Source organism: Suricata suricatta, chromosome 6, assembly GCF_006229205.1.
Source record: "Suricata suricatta isolate VVHF042 chromosome 6, meerkat_22Aug2017_6uvM2_HiC, whole genome shotgun sequence".
NCBI classification, from domain to species: Eukaryota; Metazoa; Chordata; class Mammalia; order Carnivora; family Herpestidae; genus Suricata; species Suricata suricatta.
The window spans coordinates 74,109,151-74,134,324 of NC_043705.1; the positions used below are offsets into that span (position 1 = coordinate 74,109,151).

General features: G+C 34.3%; 1 long non-coding RNA gene across 1 annotated transcript; it reads right to left on the minus strand.

Annotated features, from left to right (window-relative positions):
- Window positions 1-5,242: 5,242 nt before the first annotated feature.
- Window positions 5,243-25,008, minus strand: LOC115294039. The gene is made up of 3 exons (XR_003909710.1): window positions 24,984-25,008; window positions 5,423-5,532; window positions 5,243-5,314 (listed from the first exon to the last, which is right to left on the minus strand). It is a non-coding gene; the product is annotated as an uncharacterized LOC115294039 (long non-coding RNA).
- Window positions 25,009-25,174: the final 166 nt, after the last annotated feature.

Genomic DNA, 25,174 nt, shown 5'->3' on the forward strand with positions numbered 1-25,174 from the left:
AGATTTAGGCTCTTTCCTTAAACATTTTCAAATGTTTACTTATTTATTTTTAAATTTTTAAAAATGTTTAATCATTTTTGGGAGAGAGAGACAGTGTGAGAAGGGAAAGGACAGAGGGAGAGGGAGGGAGAGGGAGGGAGGGCAAGGAGGGCAAGGAGGGCAAGGGCAGGGGCAGGAGCAGGGGCAGAAAGAGAAAGAGAGAGACAGACAGGCAGGTTCCAGAGTCCAGGCTCCAAGCTGTCAGCACATAGCCTGATTTAGGGCTCAAACTCACAAACCGTGAGATCATGACCTGAGCTGATGTTGGATGCTTAACTGACTGAGCCACCCTGGCATCCCTAGGATATTTCTTTAAATAGAAATAATTGTCTTTATTTATTTAGGTCTCTATTATCTTTGGTAACTTTCAAAATTCAACTTCTTACCTCTTAAAAATAATTCAGTTCTCAGTGTCTACTCTCAAATCAGAACAAATAATGCACCAAACCATTATCAAAATAACTTCCTTTTTCCTGCTAGTGTTGCAAAATAAAAATAAAAACTTCAATTTCAAATGATAAAATTCTTCAAATTTTAGACACTGAAAAAGTGATTCTATATATCCTAAACCACCATTTACCCTCTGGACTATTGCTGCTGAACATTTAATTGTGACCCTAATGAATGTTCTAACATTTTAGAACCATTTTCTTTTGAACAATAACAGCAATAAGATTCAGGTGGCTGGAGAGTAGTCACAATAGATGGCTTCCAATTACATGGTGGTGCCCTTGAAGGCTTTGTGTTGAGGCAGTAGGGTGGGCGTTATTTATTAGTAAAATACTATCCTTTCTAAAAACAGGTCAGACCACTGCATAGTTTACTGACTGTTCTATTTCTGCTTCTTGGAAATAGGTATGTTGAGCATGAGGGCAATGACAAAGAAGACACTTAAAAATAGACTTTAGGAACCTGGCATCAATGGACATAAAATAGATATATTGCATCTATGGAACATTATCCCTTATTTCCAACACAGCCCTCATTGTTTGAATCTCTATGAATATTCTATGATTATTGCTTTTACATAGTTTGAGGAGACAATCATGTGGCACCACTAAGACATCTGTGTAAAAAACTTGAATAGAATTGACAGAGGTGAGCATTGATAAAGGGCTAGGTGTGAATGGGTACTTGAAGCAAACTTGTCTAGAAAAGCTATGTCTAGTCACCTTTGATCATGTGGCTGGAAAAAGAATACAGTGTGCATACCAAGGAGCTTTTCAAAGTTTTACCAATCTTTATTCTTATTTTTTAATGTATATATTTAGTCATTAAGACTAAACAAAAAGCCTCTGACATTCGCACCTGGCTTCTCATTTAGAGTAATGATTTAAAGCAATAATGTGCTCATCATTTGTCCAGTCTAATTCATATCCTAGAAAGTTCTATGGAGTAGGTATATATGTAAATTCTTTCCAATCATAGTTACTTTAAAATATATAATATATGGCAACTTTTTGTAGTACAAGTATTTATATCCATATTTCAAGGTAATTTTTTTTCACGTGATAACAAAAAAATCCTATCATAGGTACTTTTAATAAGTTACTTTAAATGTCATATATAATTCAAGAGTTTTTGGAGCAGTATAATTTTGTGAGTTATTAATTATTGGCCATATCTGAGTAATGATTGACAGCTTCCATTATTTGAATGCTGGTATTTGATTCAAACATATATTTGATTCCTTTAACAACACTGATGTGTAAAAGATATGGAAGATCCTGGAAGAATTTAAATACTCAGAGTATTGGGTAACATTTTTCCCATGATCAGTAGTTCAAAATGAACTTCCTTAAATTAATATAGTTTTTTTAATTTGATATACAGTCAGAATATCAATGAAGGATGTATTAGATGTAGAAATAATTGAGTGCACAAAATAAAGATACTGTTTCTTCAGGGAAGGAGTATACACTCTGCTTAAGAAGATAATACATCGATGCATACACTTGGAAATAAATATATATGTGAAACTCGATTTAGAAACAATAGCAGAAAGAGCAGAGGAAGAGAGCCAAGGAAGATGTGAGGGCTTGGAGGGGGGAAGGTGACCGTGGCCATGGCAGTAAACTAAATTATGAGTTTAAGATATGTGCAAGTAGAAAGCAGGGGAATCACATTGCCAGGTGAGCCACATTGTATATGAGGAGTCCTAAGAGGTAAAGGTGAATTTTGTATATATAAAGGCAAAAAAATACTGAGTATAATGATTGAAGGGTTCATATTAGGAAACAGAAAATGAAATTTGGAAAATTCGAGAACAAGTCAAAGTGTTCTTGATTACTCAGTGAAGTAACACCATCTTTCCTGTCAATACATCGTTATCCTGGTGGAGGCTGGGACTGTATAGGACGACAACATGAAGGAAGTGATGTTTTACTCTGGTTTAATCTGGCTGCAAAATGCAGGATGGATTTGGATGAACAAAGAAACCGCTGTGGTGGTTAGGATGTAAGTGATGGGGCCTGTACCACAATGGTTTCTGTGTAGATAAAAAGGATATTTTAGATAGAGATTAAAAACATAAAAGGCTTTATGGTCAATCAGTTCTATAGGAAAAAAGTAGATATAGAAGTATAATATGTAAACATTTTAAGACCCCATGATTTGATGTGGTACAGATTGTCTTTGTTTAAAGATGATGAATTCAGCTTTATTTTGAGATTGAAGTGGACAGAAAATCAAAGCAGATGGTTCTGCTAACCAGGTACAGGATGGGTTTTTTTTAAACAACCACCTTTGTTGCTCATTGTTTGTTTTTGAATGATCTATCGCTGAGCCTGGGTCCCTAAGCCAGCCATTGTAATCCAGATTCACCATGTGTTTTTTCTTCCCAGTAATGAAATGATAAAGTTTCTTGGGGGAGAGGAGGATTTACTCATAAAAAATACTATTAAAATTAATCATAATCAGAGAAAATCACAACCTCTATTTAGACGAAATTTCAAATTTCAAATTCCCTTTGCCATTGAAGATTCTAAATTTCTTCCAAAAGTTACTTGGTAATAAGCAGTACTTTGTATGTCCTCTTTTAAGAAAATATTACTTCGAATGCATGTTTGCGATGTTGCATGCAGCATTATTCTAGAACTCCAATAGATTTTTAAAGTATCCTTTATGTGAAGACATTTAGCAGAGTACATTTGTCCTATACATGTATCCCTTTATCTTTCCATCATTTGTGACCTATAGAAATTTTAGCTTACTCTCTGTGCCTCCTGTTTACTGAGAAAACAGCAAGTCCAGAAAGAGTCAAGATATATTTATTTCCTCAAAATGATAGACTTCTCATATACCGATGAGATAACCCCCTGGCTCTAAGGTTGAATTGCAGCATGTTAGACAAAGGCAGTATAATAAATGGTTGTAAAAGATTTTGGTTCTATGTGACTATCACATAGAACAATTCCTACACTCCCAACACAACCAACCCTGACCTCCTTTCTCATTTTCATTGATGAAGTCACCTTTGTTCAGAACTTAGTCTCTACCTGATAGTAGAACTTCTAATATACCTTCCATTTTACCAGCTGTACAACCCAAGCCATATTAACCTCATCTACAATATTGAGTACTAATGTTACCTTAAATTTAGTACATTTAAAAGTCCTTACAAAATAATGATTTTCTTTGAACAAAGAAAGAATGAGTTGATCTCCCATGACCAAAATGTGAAATGATTTTTAGATGCCTATGAGCTTCTTTGTTCACAATGTTTTAATGTATAGAATCATTTTTAATACCAATTATATTTTAGTGGTTTACCTGCAGAAGTCAATTCAAGCCTGACCACAAATTTGAGTAAATAGGAAGTTTGGGTATTATTAATTTATAACCACAAATAAAGAAATTAGGGACCAAGAATTTGAGAGCTATTTAATGAGTCTTATTAGTTTTGTTGATGGCTCCGTCTGCATAGCCAGCCAGTAAGTCTGGCTTCAGTGTCTCTGATGAAATGTCTAAACCTTAACATTAGCCCTAATTTTGAAGAGAAAGGCCCATTCCATCCAGTTTAGCTCCTCTGAGGCAGAGAAACATAGATGAAATGGTAGGGTGTGAAAGATAACAAAGGAGGAGCTGGAGTCCACCATAGTTATCCAGTGATCTACAATGCCAGTCTAGCATGTTTTTGGATCTAAGTGTTTTGCATCTTGGCTACACTTCAATATCTTCAAGTTATCTAGCCTCCTTTGCCCTCCATCTGTGGCCTGGGTTGTCAGTGGGTTGGCTTTGGAGAGACTTCTTAGATCTGAAGTACCTGGGAGTGCTTGGTCTTACTCTGTTTTCTGGGTTCTATTTTCTGTCCATTAAAGATGGACATCTCACTTTAGTCTGACAAGAACTTTGTCCCAATTAGCCAAATTATCTAAATTACATAATAACCTACTTCATAAAGTCTTGTGACATGACTTCAAATTTCCTTCCACATTAGTCTGGGAATGCTATAGTAACCCTAATTAAAATGTGTATTCTTCCTGAAGGGAATATCTAAAATCTATCAATCCTTTCTCTCCAACTCTATTAATTAAGAGACTGTTACCTCAGATCTCAATTCCTCAAGCCATCTTTAAAAAATTGGGTTATAAATAATGATACACTTAGATAATGTGCACTGACTCCTTGATCCTGAGATTTTTATGAATGTGGCCATGAAAATGTAGGTAGGATATGAACGGTGAGAAAGTTGAGGCTCAAGGAAGTATAGCAATAGATTTTACTTTTCTAATTTATGGGCTATCTAATCATGAAAACCAATGAAAAGCTTTCCTTATTGCACTCAGACCATACTTGCCCTTAACATGATGTCAGACTCCCTAATCCACTAAATTAATTGAAAAAATAAATAAACTAGGCACTCATAAGACATTAAGTGACAAAATCAATCTATCATAACATCTTGCATAAATCATATGAGGGTTCCAAAAACTTTCAATCACAATTATACTTTTTTTTTTCTGAAGATAGCCATTCCCCTTATGCTACTACACTATTGAAATTTAGTAGGATAATTTCAGGTAACTTCTCTAGGTAAGCATCTAAGGTTTGTAAATCATCTCTCATAATTTGATAATATGAAATTGCTTTGAGTAACCCCTCTTATGAAGAGTTTCATTATGTTCAGGCCACTTTACATTTTCTGTATCTTAATCATTATCTTTTAGCATCTTCAAAATACTTTCTTTATTATATCACTTATTATTGAGCCCAAGTAGAGAAGCCTCTCCTCTGAACTGCACAGAACTAACTCCAATATGGGATTTCCTCCACTCTGTAAGGTAATAGATTTGAGTTAGTGATCATGAAAGTTGATGGCACATAGTTTGGTGTCAGGTAAATCAGAATTTAAGTCTCAACTCAAATTTATCTCATAACTTACCTGATTTTTGAGGCCTGAGTGTGTCATCTATAATACAGACATAATGACCTTAAGTTTAAGATTTCTTGAAGGTAGCAAATGAAGAGACATATGCAAGGCAGTTGGCATACCTGACATAGGAGGTAAAACATAATAGTTAATACATTTATATATTCCTTGATAGCATATATAGATTCAAATTTCTCGTTTCTCTCATTAATTTCATGATTTCTGTAAGTTAACTTACCCTGGTTTACTGACACGCAATAATAAGGCTCTTAATTTATTTTAATACTATAGTTTTTGTGAACTCATGGCATTAATACATAGAAAGTAGCAAATATTTTAAAAGACTTCTTATATGCTTTTTTAACTTAAATTTTTTAAATGTTTATTTTTGAAAGAGAAACAGTGTGAGCAGGGTAGAAGCAAAAAGAGGGGGAGACACAGTCTGAAGCAGGCTCTAGGTTCTGAGCTATCAGACAGAGCCAATGTGGGGCTTGAACTCACAAAAGGCGAGATCATGACCTGAACAGAAGTCAGCTGCTTAACCAACTGAGCCAGCCAGATATCCTATTTTTAACTTTTTTCCCCCAACTTTGTTTATTTGAGAGTGAGAGAGATCAAGTGGGGGAGGGTCAGAGAGAGAGGAAGAAGAGAGAGAGGGGATCCCAAACAGGGCTCTAACCCATGAACCTTTAGATCATGACCTGAGCCAAAGTCAGAGTCAGAACCACCCCAGTGCCCCCATACATCTTTATCATTTATAGCACTATGGAGATTGATTTGCACATATGAGGGCTTTAGTAATGAAATAATAAAAGATGATTATTTGGTTAAATAAGTAATCATTTAAAGAATATTATAGTTAAAACTTTGTAAGTTATTTCAATAGCATCCTTGGGAATGTTTTTCTCATAAAGAATCTTTCAAGTAAAAATTCATGTTTAATGTTTATACAATTAATAGGTAAAATGATTTTGCTATAGAATAATTTTTAGGCTATCCTCAGCATTCCTATGACCATTAATGGATTGTTAACATTAATGGGAATTCCTAAAGCAATCTGGAAATAGATACTTAGATAGCAACTTGATTCTTTAAAACATGATGGAAAGGCAAAAATAACATCTTTTGCCTTTAAAGACATATTTGAAGTTTCTGTACCATTAAAATGGTACAATATTGCTTATTAAGCATACTACTCCGTGAAAAAATAGCACTACTGATCATAATCTGGAGAGATAGATATGAAATGGAATTCTTTGTTGCTTTAATTGTTGCATATATTGTTGCAGGATAATATGAAAATGTTAAAAATGATATGAATATATACAAGATAATACAATAAGTAAACAAAAGTATTAATTTAATTTCCAATATTAAAATGTGAAACAATCCAGAATGCATATTACTATTGCTATTTTGTGTTGGAAATTACACCTGGCCAGTCAGTTTTATTTAATGTTTCCACTATTCTGTATATTTGAATACAAAAGATGCAGGATAAAAAATAACGATTATTAGAGCAGAAAGCAAAGACAATTGGTCACACAATGAGTGTATACCTGGTTAGCAAAGCGGAAAAAAGTACATCTCTCCATAGAAAATGTGGTCTTCTAAAATATTTCATATATTAAAATCATATGAAAGGATTTTCCCCATTATAAATATACACAAATAACATATGAAATATATATTCTGATTAAAATATAACCTTTACATCTTATAGAGGTATGGCTATATATATCACATACCATACTATGATGTATAGACTCTCAAAGCAATAAATTCAGTATGACCAATGGAGATTTGTAATCTTGATGAAGACAACAGAGTAATAGCAAAAGCCATCTTTTGTGCTAAGAAAATACATTAATATGCTTGAATAAGTTATGTGGTAATAGGAATAAAAAAATCACCTAAATTTATCAGTGAAAAGACTAGAAATACAGAGCTTTGGAAGTTCAAAGGAGAAATCAAGGTGACTATCACAATAAGCAGTTCACTTATAACACATAAGCTCAATGATATTCAGAAAGAATTAGAAAGAAAAGGAATTCAAAGGTCTCATAAGCATAAAAAAGTCAAAGAAGGTCAATCTTGAAACAGCTGCTGGAGGGGATCAGAGAGATAAAAATTTAAACCTTGTAATTACTGTTAGAAAATTAAGGGAATAAAAATAGCCACCATCAAATCAAAAACTTTCAAAGTGGCAGAGGAGATTACTGAGAAATAGCAATAAAATCCATCTAGATATAGTAGCCAGAATTTATATTAAAAGATGATTAAAAGAAAAAAGAGTGATCAATATACTATCAGTAAAGTCCCTAGAAATCATTTAGAGTAAGTAGTCAATGACAGTAAACAGGAGAAATGATTTTCTCCTGAGTCGTGGAGAATTAAAAACCTTGAGAAAATGGAATAAAATTCCACTTATGACATCTATCAAGACCCAGGCTGAGGATAAGCTTCTGAATGGTAGCAGATCCAATTGTGGCCATCTTTGATTCTATGGACAAATGGTCCAGTGACAAAGTCAACCTAAAATTTCAATTTATGTGGTTCCTCAAGATAGCAAGTTGTATTTACTCTAGATAAGCAATTATAGAATTTATGGATCAGTGAGAATTTGGACTAAATTTCTCCAGAAAATGACTGTTTCCATAGGAGCTTATTTATACTCAGTTAAAAAAAAAAAACTTAAGCTGTATGAATCCATTCTGACAGAAATTCTTAAGTAAATGAGGGAGAACAGACAGATTGCCTGGTGCAGAAGAATGCCGAATAAATTACATAGATAGTCTGTATTCAAGGGGGTAGAGCAGAACTCCTCATCCTTGGAGTATGGACTCTGCCTAGTGACTTCCTTCCCAAGAATACAGTGTGGAATGGGGAAAAGAGAAATCTTTTAAATCTTATAAATATTAAGTCAGAGAATCTAGGTCAATATCATCAGTGGTAAATTATGTTGTTAGTGCATAACCTTGATAAAATTTGCTAAGAATGGCATTTTACCTTTGTGTTATTCCAAAAACCCATAATTACGGTTTAATCATGAGGAAAACATCAGGCAAACTCCAACTGGGGGACATGCTACAAAATACATGATAAGCATTCTTCCTTAGGATTCAAGAACATCCAAATCAAAAGTATGAGGACGTTTCACAACCAGGAGGAGCCCAAGGACATGTGACAGGTAAATGTGCTGTCCTGGATGGGATCCTAGAACAGTAAAAAGATGTGAGGTAAAAACTAAGGAAATCTGAAAAGGGAATGGACAGCAGGAAATGAAAACAAAAATGAAAAACCTTGTCAGGATTGTGGGAGGTTCCTGAAACGACGAGGGAGATGCAACGACATTTCCAGAGGCTGCCAGCAGCTAGTGCAAACAGGGACGTTCCCAAACCCGGGGAACATGACCATGCCCCTCACTCCTTAATGGAAGGGTGAACACTCCCAGAGAGGCTGGGCACCGTGACGGCTGAACGGTCCCAGAAAGACCGGGCACTGTGAAAAGGGACGGTCCCAGGGAGGCTGGGCCCCATGGACATCCCCGATGGAGATGGACCAAGAGCTGAGGGCTAATGGCAAACCTTATTAGGAACAGCATCTTATTTTATACCCTCCTTGCAAGCCTGGAGAGCACGGTTAACATTTAGTCAGCAGTAAATGTTTAACTAGAACAATAGAGACAGTCACAGAGGGGCAGGGCAGGAGCAGCGTGCAACTGTGCGTGGATATATTTTGTAGCTTCTTGTCACTCTTGGCTGATGACCAGGAAGGCTCTGTCCTGCACGTCCTCCTGGGACTTCATCAAGTCCCTTGTTCCCAGCATTCTGGGAGCAGAAGTCTGATACGGATGTTTCATACACAAGGACACTATTTGGGAACTAAGGTCCAATGTCCTATTTCCCAACACAGGATGATATTTAAAGTTACATAAAAGACCTTAAACATGTTTAAAAACCATTCACATACAGGGAATTACCATTTACAAGTCTTAAAATTAGGCTATTGTGAAAAGGTGACATTGTAGTGGAGTTATGGCCATTTCTGATTCCACAATTATTTGTACAGTATAGGTTATTTGCTAATATAATAATAAAGCATATCAATAAGATGTTAACTCTGGAAAATTGAGAGGCCAAAGTACCATGAATTACAAGGATGAAAATTTTATCACATGGGATTCTCACAGTGACTTAAACAATGTTAAATACTAAAAAGCAGTGATGTATAATTTTGATAATATTCTTAATACTGAAAGAGAAAGTGTTACATTTCAATGTTAAATTTTCAGTTTTAAAAACATGATTTCATTAACCATCAGCTACTTATAGCAATACTGTGCTACTATGGAAAGTATGTTTTATCCTTACCTTTGATGGTGGGCTTCTGTGATAAATACACTATTTGAATTGACTATCCAATATTGATGGTATTAACTAAAGTGCTAGTATATATCAGTAATAGTATTTAAAATGATACAAGACAGTCAGAATTAGAATGCCCTATCTAAAAGAAAAGTTAAGAAAAGATTGAGGGGTTTTTTTCTTTATAAATTTAACAGATAACAATTACTGCATAAGACAAAATCTCAGGAAAATATGCTAGAACAAACACTGATAAGCCCTTTAAAACAAAATAATAAATGCTCTACAATACAAGAAAGAGAAGAAAAATCAATGAGCAACTTAGTTTTAAAAGAAAACTCCACTCAATTATTGCAAAAGCAACTGATCAACAACTTTAAAATTATTTATGAGTAAGCATGATAGATTAGATACATTGTATACTATAGAAAGTATTGGCTAAGAAATCATAATTCTAATGCTACTTCCTTGTCAAGTCAAAATCGCCTTTCAAATGAATTACTGTCATAGCCTTCTAACTTGTCTCTTGACTTCTATGTTTGCCTTCCTACAATCTATTTTCAATATAGCGGCCAGAGCAATCTTACTAAAATATTCAGTCATTTTATATCTCTACCTGAAACCATCTTATGGCTATTTGCTTCTCTCAGAATGGAGACCAAAAGCCTAGAAGGCCTATTGGACACTAGTCCTTAATTAGTTCAGTGAAGAATACCCTGCTTTACAATATTACCCTCCATCTCTCTCCTTTGGTTCTTTGCATATTGAACATCACGCTTAAATTCACTGGGTATGCTTCTACCTGAGCGTCCTTTTGGAGCTGTATTTTTCTGCATAGAACAAACTTTATCTATATGTCCAAATAACCTTTTTCACCTCAAGTCCTGAAATACTATTTTGAGAGTGAGATCTATGCTCATCTCATTAATTTTGGAACTCCAACTCACCAGCTTGTATTCTCAATCCTCTTTTCCATGGCACTTAATATCTTTTACCATTGGTCATCCAGGTGGCTCAGTTGATTAAACATTTTTGCTCTTCATTTCCACTTGGGTCATGATCTCACAGTTTGTGAACTTGAGCTCTGCACTGAACTCATTACTGATAGTGTGGAGCCTGCTTGGGATTCTTTCCTTCCCTCTCCTTATGGCTCCTCCCTGCTTGTGCTGTCTCTAACTCTCTCTCTAAATAAATAAACTCTGGGCGCGGGACTAAAAAAATCTTTTACCATATTATTGATTTTGTTATGCCAATATTTTTATTTGTATTCTACTTCTAGAATATAAGCTTTATGACAGCAGTCCTTTTGGTCTTTTTGGCCCATTGAAACAAATCCAGAATCTCATGCAGAATAGATGGTCAATAAATATGTGTTGCATGAATAAATGATAATATTTTTGTCCTCTGCAGTTCTTTTAAATTATTTTTGTTCAGAGATTTAAATCAGAGTTACTGAACCTTGGAAGAAAAACTGAAAGAAGTAAACTCACAAGGTAAAAGGTCGTATTAAAGAAAATGTATTTGAAATCCTGTTGAAATTATCAACTCAACCCAAAAACAGCAGGGAAGCTTTATAATGAGGATAAGCTTATGTTGTTTGTGGCACTCAAGTGAGGTATCTTTCATGATCTCCATTCCATCCATCTGAATTGGGAGTTTGTAGAGAGAAGTAGTTAGGATTTTTTCTGTAGTCCTACTTCCTGTCTTGGAATTCCTGCTTCTTTGCTCTAATAACAATATAAACAAGATATTGTACCCATAGTTTTGTTTCAGTTCTTCCCTGTGAGGCATGGGGCATTATAAAATCTCTGTAATGATTCCAATGGCGCCTTGTTTTTGTCAGACTTTGCTCTCATTCTAGAAGTATTTCATGAAAAGAAATGGAGTATTTTCCTTCCATTTGCTGTGGTTGTGCCATCGTCTTTCGACTTGGGATGTCCATCCTACATCGTTCTCTTAATTGGAGATTAGGAAAAGTATTCTCCTTATTTCAAGACTATGTTTTCCATAGCAGCTCTTCTTGAAAGTTATTTTAGCTGAATATAAAATACAATTCTTGTTTTGTTCTCTTCTTGAAATGAATTTGTGGATATACTGAGATAATTGAGTATTTTTATTGAGAATTCTGAGATACAAATTATTGAGAAGAAATTTTTTATTGTTTACATATGAAATTCTAAAACATAATAGGTTATGCCACACTATTGACTTTTAGATAGTCCTTATCAATTTTCTTGTCACACAGTATGATTTTGACTCAGATTTGACTGAGAAGTCAAACAAATGGTCCTCAAATTACTGAGAAGTCCTCTAGAAATAAAGCTTTTATAGTTTGTTACATCAGTGTTTGTGGGGGTAGGGCTCAGAAATCATGTGCATATTTTAAATTTTCTTTAGGGTCATTGGATTTTTAAATAGATTTAACTTACAATTGACTTGTATGTTATTTGATTCCCTACTATGTTTTCTCTGAACTAGCAACAATATAGGATAGAAACATTAATGAATCAATAGAAATAAACATTAGAAACATACCTACAAGTGATCCCAATAATGTGTTTATTGGATGACTGTTAGAAAATAAAAATCTTATATTAAAATTAATGTTGATTCAAAATATTTAAATCAAAGCTTAACAGAATTGAAAGGAAGAAAAAGGAAAAGTACACAAATAGAAGATTTTAGCCCTTTTTCAAAAAATAATAAATAGGAAAAGGCAGTATAAGAATATAGAAGATAATGAAAATAGCTGTAAGAGATTTGAAGTAATCAGCATACATAAAACTGTATTTGCAAATGGCACATTATACATTTTTCAAGCACACATAAAATTTTTTACAATTAGTAACTATATTTTCATCTAAACAACAGAATTTTAAAATTATAAATGAATAGGAATCCGTGACAAAAACATCAAATAACAAAAAGTTGAATATGTAAATACCTTAATGTAATAAAGTAACTTCTATACATGATTCCAGGAGGAAATCTCCAGGGAAATGAGAAAATATATGGTACTGGTAGATAATATATGACAAAAAAAAACATATGGAATGCAACTAAAATAATAAAGGAAGTATTTGACTTTAAATATTAGATATGAAGAAAGGCTATCAGTCTTTGACAGATAAACTGTGACTTCACTTGTGGAATTTGAGAAACATAACAGATGAACATAGGAGAATGGTAGGAAAAATAAGATAAAACAGTGAGGAAGGCAGACCATAAGAAACTCTTAAATACAGAGAACAAACAGGGTTGTTAGAGGGGAAATGGGTGGGGGATAGGTTAAATGGGTGATGGGCACTAAGAAGGGCACTTGTTGGGATGAGCACTGGGTGTCCTATGTAAGAGGTGAATCACTGGGTACTACTCCTGAAGCCAAGACTTCACTGTTGTTAACTAATTTGAATAAAAAAAAGAAGAAAGGCTAAAAATAAGCATGAAAGTAAAGTATATAAATGAAAAAGAAATCAATTTACAAAGGAGAATAATAACAGATTATTAAAATGAAAAAAATATGTGTAATAGATAAAACTCCTCAAAGGTTAAAGTTAATTCTTTGGAAATATTTATAAAACTGCCAAACTCCTAGCAGGACTGCTCAAGAAGAAAGAGAACACAACTTACTAACGTTAGTAATGAATAAAATGGATTTTGCTACAAATCATACATGTCTGAAAACAATAATAGAATAATATTATCCTAACTTGGTACCAATAAATTTGCTAATTTAGATGAAATAGGGAAATTCCTGGAAAACAACAATTTGCCAGAACTAAGAACAGAAAAATTTATATACTTTAGTATATAAAAAAATGGTTTTTCATTAGTGCTCTTTTTGTTATTTTTTTCAGTTGTATTGTATAATTTATGTACAAGAAACTACAACTCTTTTTCGTTTACAATTGAGGGAGCTTTGGGAGACCTACGTCCTCAGGGATCCCTTGACAGGCTCAGGAGAAGACCAATGCCAGCAACCATAAGAGTTTGCTCAAGCAATGTTATAGTTAATCATTTCCTCTCCTCCTGTCCCCAACCAAGCCGTAATCTACTTTTCTCACAATAGGTGAATTTTATTTCCTAGAAGTTAGATAAATGGAATCCTATTTTATGTATTCTTCTTGTCTGGATTATTTCACTGAGCATAATGTATTTTAGACTCATCCATATTCTATCAGTAGTCTCTTCTTTTTTTGTTGAATGGTATTCAACTGTGGTATACATCACATAGTCTTTTTGTATTTTTTGTTGGGCATTTGGTTGTTTATATTTTGGGGCTATTATGAACAAAGCCACTAACAGTAATTGTATATGAGTCATTTTCTCAAATGTGTCCCTACTTTGGTTACAAATACCTAATAAAGGAATGGCTGGTATGGTACATGTTTCTTTTCAAAATTCTGCGTAGTTTTCAAAGTGTTTAACATTTACATTAAAACTAGCAGGGTCTGAGGATTCGACTTGCATTATATCACCAACTTTGATATTTTAGCCTATTACATTTTAATCATTTTAAGGAGCTTGTAGTGATTTCAGACAGTTTTAATTTCATTTCCCTGATGACAACTGATGATGAGCACCTTTGTATATGCTTATTGGCCAATTGTACACCTTATTAGATTTGTTCAAATCCTTTGTACATTTTTTAAGTTTATTATTTTTGAGAGAGAGAGAGATCGATCATGAGCAGGATAGGGGCAGAGAGAGGGTGACACAGAATCCTAAGCAGGCTTCAGGCTCTGAGCTGTCGGCATAAAGCCTGATGTGGGGCCGGAAAATACAAACCATGAGATCATGGCCTGAGCTGAAGTCAGACGCCCAACCACTGAGCCACCCAGGCAACGCTAAATCCTTTGTACATTTTTAAATTAGGCTATTAATCTTCTTTTAAAGAATTTTTAAAAAAATGATTGTTTATTTTTGAGAAAAAGAGTGGGGTTGGAGGGGCAGAGAGAAAGGACAGAGGATCTAAAGCAGGCTCCATGCTGACAGCAGAGCAGGCTACTTATCTTAATGAATCATAAGAGTTCTTATGTTCAGAGCCCTAGTCCTCTGACAACATATTCTTTTTGCAATAATTTTCCTTTGTTTTTGTTTGCCTTTTCATTTTATTAAACTTCAAAAACAAAGTCTGTAGGTCATAAATAATATAAATTCCTATCAATGATATTCAGAGGAATAGTATATAGACTAATAAAATACCTGTAAAATAGGCACATCTCCTTTAAAGACTAAATGTTATTTTAATCAAATGTTTCTATCATCTGAAAGTCAAGTGTCCAGGGAAAACTTGAGTTGCTGAGATAAAAAAGAAAAAAATATGTGTAATGTCCGCCTCCATGGAATGATAGGAAGGCACAGGATGATTGAGTAGTCATTCACTACATGAAAAGATATCCTAATATCAGAATTGCCAAATACTAAGGCTTTTAAAATAATATAATTCACTCATCATTTGTCAACATTTAAAAAACCACTTCTAAAAAATTGAAAACCTTTTCCAAAACAAAATAAAACCTTGAGAACAGTACCCTTTATATTTTGCCTGGCTTACTAAAGGACACAGTACTCTCCTAAGACTTTAAATTCATTTTTAAATTTGAATAACTTAATTTTAAATACACAACGAAAACCCAGCCTGAGTTAGATTTGTAGTTGGAAGAAAAAGTGTTTTAATACATTTTTCAGATAATTGTGGATAATCTTGTTGCATACTACATTGGAGTTTTAGGTGATATGAGGCTTGTTGTAGTAATAATTAACTCTGAGTAAAGAATGGAGGGAAATAGAAAGAGGAGAGTGGTATGGTAGAGAGGAGAGTAACTTCAAGGAGGACCTTGCACTTATCTGTAGTATTCTGTATATTATACTTTAAAGTCTGGAGAGTATCTGAAAAATACTAACAGATAATACTTTGCTGTCTCACATATTCTCTATTTTAATTTTTCTTAAAGTAACATTTCAAATATGACATTAGTATATGGCATTGGTAAACTAATAATTATCATTTTGGAGATAAGTTTCCTGAAGTTTAAAACCATCAAAACGTGTAAACAATCCTGACAATTTATCCAAGGAACTGAGCCTGATTTTTCTCTATAACAATTATGGACATTGGTTAAAATGAATTAAAATAAATTAAACTGAATTCTAATGTAACAAAAACCCAGGTAATATGATAACATTAACAAAAGAAGTTTAAGTTCTAAATACAAAGACACAGAGATAAATGTCAAATACTTCAAAATAACAAATATGAAAAAAATAAAGATAAAGCTTTGCTTGGGATGATAAACTGAAGAGCAACTGATAAAATTAAATTTTAACACCACCTGGAAATCTAGCCTGTCAGAAGAACATGACCTGCTGCAATGAAGTGACTGATTAGATGTGTGACTTGGACGACCCATCGAGTGCTTCTAATAGGTTGTGTAGTAACTGAAAAAAATCATTATGATTATGAGTCCTTATTTTTACTGGCATAAGTTGAACACTACCAGATCTAAATAGTAAATTAATCATATAATGCTATATCAATACTTAATGTACCCTGGAACTACAATTTATTTTTCTCTTTTCCATTTAAGCAGAATAAAAAGTATGTAGGCTAGTTTGTTCAAGTTCACATACATACTTCAGTAGACTGGAGCAAGATGGACAAGTACAATTGAGCCCTTTCACAAGTTTCTGTTTGCTGCCATTTATTCTTTATTCCCATGAGCACGGTTGGATCTGTCATTCTTCCATGAAACTGCCGTACAGTACTGCTGGGAGAACACTCACCTGATTCATAGGCAACACATCTTTTGAAATTGTTAATTTCAGTATCCCTCTTCTTGTTAATTGACAAGCAGAAGGATTTGGGGCATTTACTTATTTTGGTGGAGTATTTAAGTGACCACTTCAATCACCACTGTCAATGAAATCTTAATTGTATTAACATTTTATGCTTTGCAAGTACTTTTACCCACATTTTTCATTTGCTCTTTATCACATCCCTGCAGAATGAGAGGAGGAATTTATTTTAAAGTTGAATAAAAGTGAGGCATTTAGAGATTTGGTAGGCTTTCAAGGAAATATAACAGAAGTAAAGCTTGAATCCGGTTCTTTTGACTTGTCTCTGAATACTATTTTCATATCCTTACTTTGTCTCTCACAATATGCAGCACTAGGGCACTTGAAATAGTTCTTGAAAATAATCTCAGCAGAATGTTGTTCTAAACCATGATTTTCAAACACCTTACTCTAGAATTTGTCCTTTAACAGACTGTCTCATTTGTATTAAACCATAATTGATATATATGAATATGTATCTTTATATGAAACTTTCCCTGGGAGGCTACTGTGTGATTTGTTTCTTCATTAGACCCAGACTGCCAGAGCTGTCATTTCATACAACATGTTTCAGTGAAACTTGCCAAATGAGAGTAATCCTTGGCACTTGTTTAAGTTGAAGAATACCAGTTTTCCCCCCTCTAATAAATTCATAGCATTCTTTGTCTCCTTTGTTCCAGGAATACCATCTACATGCAAAGGCATACTAATGGATTCTCATAGCTTTAGAGCAAATATCTTGTCTGATATTAGCATCAGTCTAAAGTTAGGCATCAGTTTAATTGGATACTTTCAAGAAATTAGAAATTCCTCTTTCTCTTTTTATCTCCATAGAAATACCCAACAAGTATCTGTGGGAAGAATACGTAGTGGGCCATGAAACTGTGTTGTATAATTGAAGCTATCTTCTAATTGCCATGACAAAAATACCACAATTGCAGAAAAAAAGTTGTAGACTCTCATTAATTACTTAATTTTCCTAATAATTGAACATATTGATGGAGTCAAAAGAGTAAAAATGCCCTATATGTTTGTTCTTTTCTTGTTCATCTTCCATAATACTGTATATATATATATTTTTAAAGTAAATTTCTTCTTATTAGAAAAAGAAAGCCCTTTTTCCCCCCAGTCTGAAAACTACATGGGCAAACTTAGAGTGCCTAGAAGAAAACTGCTGTTGAATTCCAATGTGTTTCAAAAATGTATATGTTTATTACCTCTTGTGATTTTATGTGCTTAGGAACTAACTTTTTCTTTCAAAATTTTCTTTAAATTTTAGTTAAACCAATTTTAGGATAATATTGGTTTCAGGAGTAGAATTTAGTGACTCATCAGTTACATACAATACCCAGTGTTCAACACAACATGTGTCCTCCCGTAACGCCCCTCATCCATCTAGCCCACCCTCCCCCACTTCTCTATAGTTTAGAGTCTTTATGGTTTGCTTCCCTCTCTTTTTTGTTTCCCTTCCCCTATGCTCACCTGTTTTGTTTCTTGAATCCTGCATGAGTGAAATAATTTGATATTTGTCTTTCTCTGACTGACTTGTTTTGCTTAGCATAATACCCTCTCCTGCTCCATTCACATCATAGCAAATAGGAAGATTTCATTCTTTTTGATTGATGAGTAATATTCCACTGTGTGTGTGTGTGTGTGTGTGTGTGTGTGTGTGTATATATATGTCTATATATTTTCTGTATCCATTAATCAGTTGAAGGACATTTGGGTTCTTTCCATAGTTTGGGTATTGTTGATGCTGCTGCTATAAACATTAGAGTGCGTGTGGCCCTTCAAATTAGTATTTTTTATCCTTTAGGTATATACATAGTGGTGCAATTGCTGGGTCATAGGGTTGTTTTATTTTTACCTTTTTGACGAACCTCCATACTGTTTGCCACAGTGACTGCACCATTTTGATTTCCCACCAACAGTGTAAGAGGACTCCCTGTCTCTACATCCTCACCAATATTTGTTTCCTGTGTTATTACTTTTAGTCATCTTGATAGTTGTCAGGTGGTATCTCATTGTGGTTTTGATTTATATTTCCCTGATGATGAGTGATGTTAAGCATCTTTTCACTTGTCTGTTGGCCGTTGGAATGTCTTCCTTGGAGAAGTGTCTATTCATGTATTCTGCCCATTTCTTTTTTTAAAATTTTTAATGTTTATTTTTTATTATAGTTTATTGTCAAGTTGGTTTCCATATAACACCGAGTGCTTATCCCAAGAAGTGCCCTCCTCCATGCCCATCATCCCCCTTCCCCTCTTCCCCACCCCCCATAACCTTCAGTTTGTTTAGTATTTATGAGTCTCTTATGGTTTGCCTCCCTTCCCTTTCCTTAGCTATTTTTCCCTTCCCTTACCCTATGATCCTCATTTTGATTTTCCTATTCCCTTACCCTATTGATCCTCATATGATTCTCCTATTCCACATATGAGTGAAAATATATGGTATCTGTCTTTCTCTGCCTGACTTATTTCACTTAGCAAAATACCCTCGAGTTCCATCCTTCTTGCTACAAATGGCCAGATTTCATTCTTTCTCATTGCCATATAATATTCCATTGTATATATAAACCACATCTTCTTGACTCATTCATCCGTTGATGGACATTTAGGCTGTTTCCATGATTTGGCTATTGTTGAAAGTGCTGCTTTGTACATTGGGGTATATGTGCCCCTATGTATCAGCACTCCTGTATCCCTTGGGTAAAGTCCTAGCAGTGCCTTACTGGGTCATAAGGGAGTTCTATTGTTAATTTTTTTGAAGAACCTCCACACTGTTTTCCAGAGTGGCTGCACCAGTTTACATTCCCACCAACAGTGTAGGAGGGTGGCCATTTCTCCACATCCTCACCAGCATGTATAGTCTCCTGATTTGTTCATTTTAGCCACTCAGACCGGTGTGAGGTGGTATCTTAGTGTGGTTTTGATTTGTATTTCCCTGATGATGAGTGATGTTGAGCATCATTTCATGTGCCTGTAGGCCATCTGGATGTCCTCTTTGGAGAAGTGTCTGTTTATGTCTTCTGCCTACTTCATCACTGGATTATTTGTTTTTCAGGTGTGGAGTTTGGGGAGTTCCTTATAGATTTTGGATACTAGCCCTTTATCTGATATCTTTTCCCATCCTGTCGGTTGTCTATTAGTTTTGTTAGTTGTTTCATTTGCTGTGCAGAAGCTTTTTATCTTGATGAGGTCCCAGTAGTTCATTTTTGCTTTGGATTCCCTTGACTTTGGAGATGTGATATTTATATATTTTTGAGAGAGAGAGAGAGAGAGAGAGAGAGAGAGAGAGAGAGAGAGAGAGAGATTGTGAATGGGAGAAGGGCAGAGAGAGAAGAGAGAGGGAGACACAGAATTGGAAGGAGGCTCCAGGCTTTGAGCTGTCAGCACAAACCCTGATGATGGGTTCAAAGCCATGAGTTGTGAAATCATGACCTGAGCTGAAGTTGGAAGTTTAACTAATTGAGCCACCCAGGCACCCCCCTGCTGCCCATTTCTTAACTGGATTATTTTGGGGGAGGGGTGAGTTTGGTAAGTTCTTAGTAGATTTTGGCTACTAACCCTTTAATGGAAATGTCATTTGCAAATATCTTCTAATTCCATAGGCTACCTTTTAATTTTGTTATTGTTTCCTTCACTGTGCAGAAACTTTTTGTCGTGATGAAGTCCCAATAGTTCCCAGTAGTTCATTTTGCCCTCTAAGGTATACTACATATCTAGTAAGAAGTTGCTGTGACCAGGGTCAAAGAGGTTGATGCCTACGTTGTCCTCTAGGATTTTGATGGTTTCCTATCTCGCATTTAGGTCTTCAATCCATTTTGGATTTTGTGTATGCTGGAAGGAAGTGATTCTGGTTCATTCTGCATGTGCCTGTCCAGTTTTCCCAGTACCATTTGTTGAAGAGACTATCCTTTTTCTATTAGATATTCTTTCCTGCTTTGTCAAAGATGAGTTGACCATATAGTTGCAAGTTCATTTCTGGGCTTTCTATTGTGTTGCTTTGATATATGTGACTGTTTTTGTGCTAGTACCACACAGTCTTGATGACGACAGCTTTGTGACATAGCTTTAAGTCTGGAATAGTGATGCCTCTAGCTCTGCTTTTGTTTTTCAAGATGGCCTTGGCTGTTGAGGGTCTTTATTGGTTTCCATACAAATTTTAGAATTCTTTGTTCTAGCTCTGTGAAAAATGCTGGTGGGTATTTTGATAGGGATTGCATTAAATGTATAGATTGCTTTGGGTAGTGTAGATATTTTAACAATATTGTTCTTCCAGTCCATGAGCATGGAATATTTTAATATATTTCCATTTCTTTGTGTCATCTTTGATTTCTTTCATTAAGTTTTCTATAGTTTTCAGAGTACAGATCTTTTATATCTTTGGTTAGGTTTATTCCTAGGTATCTTGGCTTTTGATGCAGTTGTAAATGTGATCGATACCTGGATTTCTCTTTCTGCTACTCCACTATCGGTAGATATAAATGCAGTGGATTTCTGTATGCTGCTTTTATATCCTGAAACTTTGATGAATTCATATATCGCTTCTAGCAATTTTTTGGTGGAGCTTGTTGACTACTTTAAATCAAACGACTTCAAATATTTAGCAAATATCCATTTGCTGCACTTATCTGGAATATGTTAATATTTCTGCCCCCAAAATAAAAAGGTTACTGGATTCACTAAGTTATTTGAAATTTTTTGAGGGTAAGAGGGCATCAAAACAATTTTAAATTAGTGTATATTTTGGGCACTCTTGATTTCAGCTCAGGCCATGATCTCATGGTTCATAGGTTCAAGCCTCACATCAGGCTGTCTGCTGTCAGTACAGAGCCCACTTCAGATCCTCTGTCTCCTTCTCTGGCTGCCTCTCGCCTGTTTGTGCATGTGCTCTCTCTCTCTCTCTCTCTCTCAAAAATAAACATCAAAAAATGAATAAATTAGTGTATATTTTTGTTACTTATTTACAACATTGACTTATAATTGTCATAGGCATTATGTCCCTTTAAAATACTTCTATTAACCAAATTGTGATAAAAACTTCACAATTTCCCAACTCTTACCCTTTCCTTCTTTGTCATTTTTCAGGATGATAATATTGTTATGATTTTAATCAAACCTGAATGCTTAAGATTCATGTCTGGCACTCACGATAAATGGCCATTTCTAAATCTGTCCTCGAGCTACTATTCCCATGCTATGTATCCTCAAGATGAGAAATTACTAGTTTGGTACTTGGCATAAGTCCAATCATATTAAACTGTATACAGGAAGTGAGAAATATTTCAGGATATCATTAAATAGTTTCATATCTATGGTAAATAACTTTTATTCTCTGTATATTCATGAAAGCAATAGGATATTTTTAGGGACTGCCTATAATTTACATAGTTTATCAAAGTTATATATGTCTGTAATAAGTAAACTAATTTTCTTACTTAGAAAGTTCCATATGAAAAACTGTAGTGGGAAACTAATCCATCAACACATTAACATCACTAAAACTTAGACAAAATTTTAATGAACTAATTAGGTAAATTTTACCAAAGGTAAATTAGAGCATAGAATAAGTCACTTAAATCAGTCCCCTAGTTCTTTGAGGCCATTACAGGATTGCTTTCTACTCAATAGAATATTATAAGGATTAGTATATTTCTATTATGAACAAATCATTGCTGTCTTCCTCTTCTACTATAGCAGGATCTTCTTCCTCTCTGTTTTACATCTTGCTTTTTATTTGACCATGGATTGTGGAAGTCATGGAAGACCTTTCATTCATATCCCATTACGTTTTTCATTTTGGACTTCAGAAGATCTTTATAACATGTTGCCAGATAATTATAAATTTCATAGTTCATTTTGTAAATTTTTGTGCTGGTGGTACACCGTACAGTTTAGTGAGAGGATTAATTTTCCCATGAAGACATTTGCTATGCTAAATTAGAAGTTTTTTGTTTTCTGTTGGTTTGTTTGTTTTTAATGGGCACACAAGCTTATGGTGTACTCAAAGATTTATTTTTCTGTGTTGCTGAAAACAGCAGATTGGTTCTCGAAACAAGAAGGTTCTTGAAATGGAAAAAGGAAAACTTTAATAAAAGTGCATAGTGTCATAATCCCATTTATGCTTGAAGGTAGGGTGAGGAGTTACTATACAATGTAAGGGTGCTGTGGAAATTTTTAATTTTTTTTGGAAGTAGAGGATTTATGGATGTTATTTCTCTGTTCATCTTTGTAATGAAGGTTTAGAATATTAAGTTGTATGCTTAGATCTCACACTAAAGCCTGATGGCATATAGGCAAGCCACATGGATTGTTCATCAGTTATCTACCTACATAAGCCATTACCTGTACCTCCTGATATCAACATGGCTTGCACATAGCTCTTAGAATGTTTGATGGAACAAGTGGATAGGGACTTGCATTATGTATCTGCCAACAGTTAGGGTTGAGAAATCCGCAAACAGCCACTTGAGTCCCAAGTGGTAGTTACTGTTCTTGTAGCCTGATACCATGCTGCTTTCTATGTCACTCCTCTTCATGTAAAATGCTGGTCATGGCTTAGTGTTTTACATTCGTCATTTCCTCTGCCTAAAAATTTCTTTTTTTCTAGACCTATTTTGGCTTGCTCCATCATTTTCTTCAGATCTTTGCTCAAATGTTACCTTCACAGTAAAGTAGTCCTTAACTTTTTAAACATTGAAACTACCTCTTCTCTGATAGTTTCTATTCTGATTCCCCGATATATTTTTCTCTATAACATTTGTCTTGATCCACTATACAGTATAGTTTGTCTGTACATGTGTGAGTGTTGGAGTCACCAGATAAAAAGCAGGATTTCAATTAAATATAAATTTCAACTATAAGTGTTTCTAAATACTGCCTGGAATATATTTATAATAAAAATATTATTTGTTATTTACTAGAAATTCACATTTAATGGTACATTTTAATATGCAATATGTGGGATATGCATATAATTAAAATACAGGATATGGTACCTTCCTTTAACCGTGAAACATCTGGAACCTTTTTACATTAAAATCTATTTGTTTATCTGAAATTAAAATTTCACTGGCTTTTTTGTAGTTTTAATCTGCTAAAGTGTGTGTGTGTGTGTGTGTGTGTGTGTGTGTGTGTGCATGTGTCCCCAGCTAGAATGAAATCTCTGTTACAGAGTTCTTGCTGTTGAACTTACTGCCATAGAGGTGAACAAATAATTGCAGGTGTTGAACAGTACATCTCTAAGAAGGAGCTAGATTGCTGGGTTCTTGGTAGACTAAGTTTTATTATTTAAGTTAGCACGACAATATCTATTTACAGGGATTTGGTAAAGTTTAAAAGAGTTTGTGTAAAAGCTTTGCACAATACCAAGCAAGGTAGTATTATTTTTTAAATGCAAGTTTGCTTTTGTTTCCACAGCCTACTTGTTAAGGGAATGACAAATCACAAGAAAGTTACCATTCTTTTGCATTCACTGTCATTACAATTATTACTGTCCTTAATCATAATAAGGGCCTCCAAATATTCAAGGTGAAGTATTCTCCAAATTTTGACTCTTTAGTATAAGAAATATCATTAACTGTTTTCCCTAGGATTGAATTCAAGAGGGATTTGCTTTGCTTCTGAAAGACATAATATTCAGTGGCTATTAAGTCTAGTTGGAGTTCAACAATATTTTTCTATTTTTTGATGATATAAAAACAACAGGTTTTTCTTTCCTCGTTTGAGAAGACACAAAAGAGCATGAACCAAAGAAATCAAAGATTTACACTGCACCTATAAAATGACACTTTCAAAGTTATATCTCATTTTTAAATAGACGTCTGTTATAGATAGGAGGAGGGTATAGGTAGTGGGAAATGCTTGAAAAGCAATTGCAAAACTGTTTAAATAGCACCATTTCAAAACTTGCAATTTTCTTGTTTTCGAAAATAAGTGGTGAATGCATCAAACACACTTAAATGCATTTAGTGCTCATCTAAGAAGTTAAGTGCTGTGATGGGCAGGGTTGGGTCTTCTGGGAAACAGTGCCATTTCTTCTTCTTTAGAAATGAGGTTTACCCAATACATAAATGCTTGCAAAGATGGTTGAAAAGTGATTATTTTCTATAACAGTATACTTCAAACTTTTCTTAGGAAACAAACTGACAGATACGTTAGTGAGTATTCCTATTCCATATAATCACAACCCTAACTTCGCCTTTTTTGTAAATTTGAACATTCACAAAGTTACTTTATTTTATATAGTTGGAGAACATCTAGTAAGTATGAGATAGCCTTAAAGCCACATATTAGTTAAAATTTTGTTGTGATTACATCACTAATAAAATTAAACAGATAATTGATGTCTCGTATGGTGATACTCACTGTTAATAGTGTTCTGTTGAGCAAAAGAACTCAAGCGAAAAAGGGAGATTCTATTACTAAAATTTTTATTTTCATATTGATAAGTACACTTAGCTACCAGAATCCCCGCAGTTCCAAAATGGGCATCAGAATAAGCATATTCTAGAATTTTCACATAAAGAACTTTAACAAATAAGCATGCACAGAGAAGT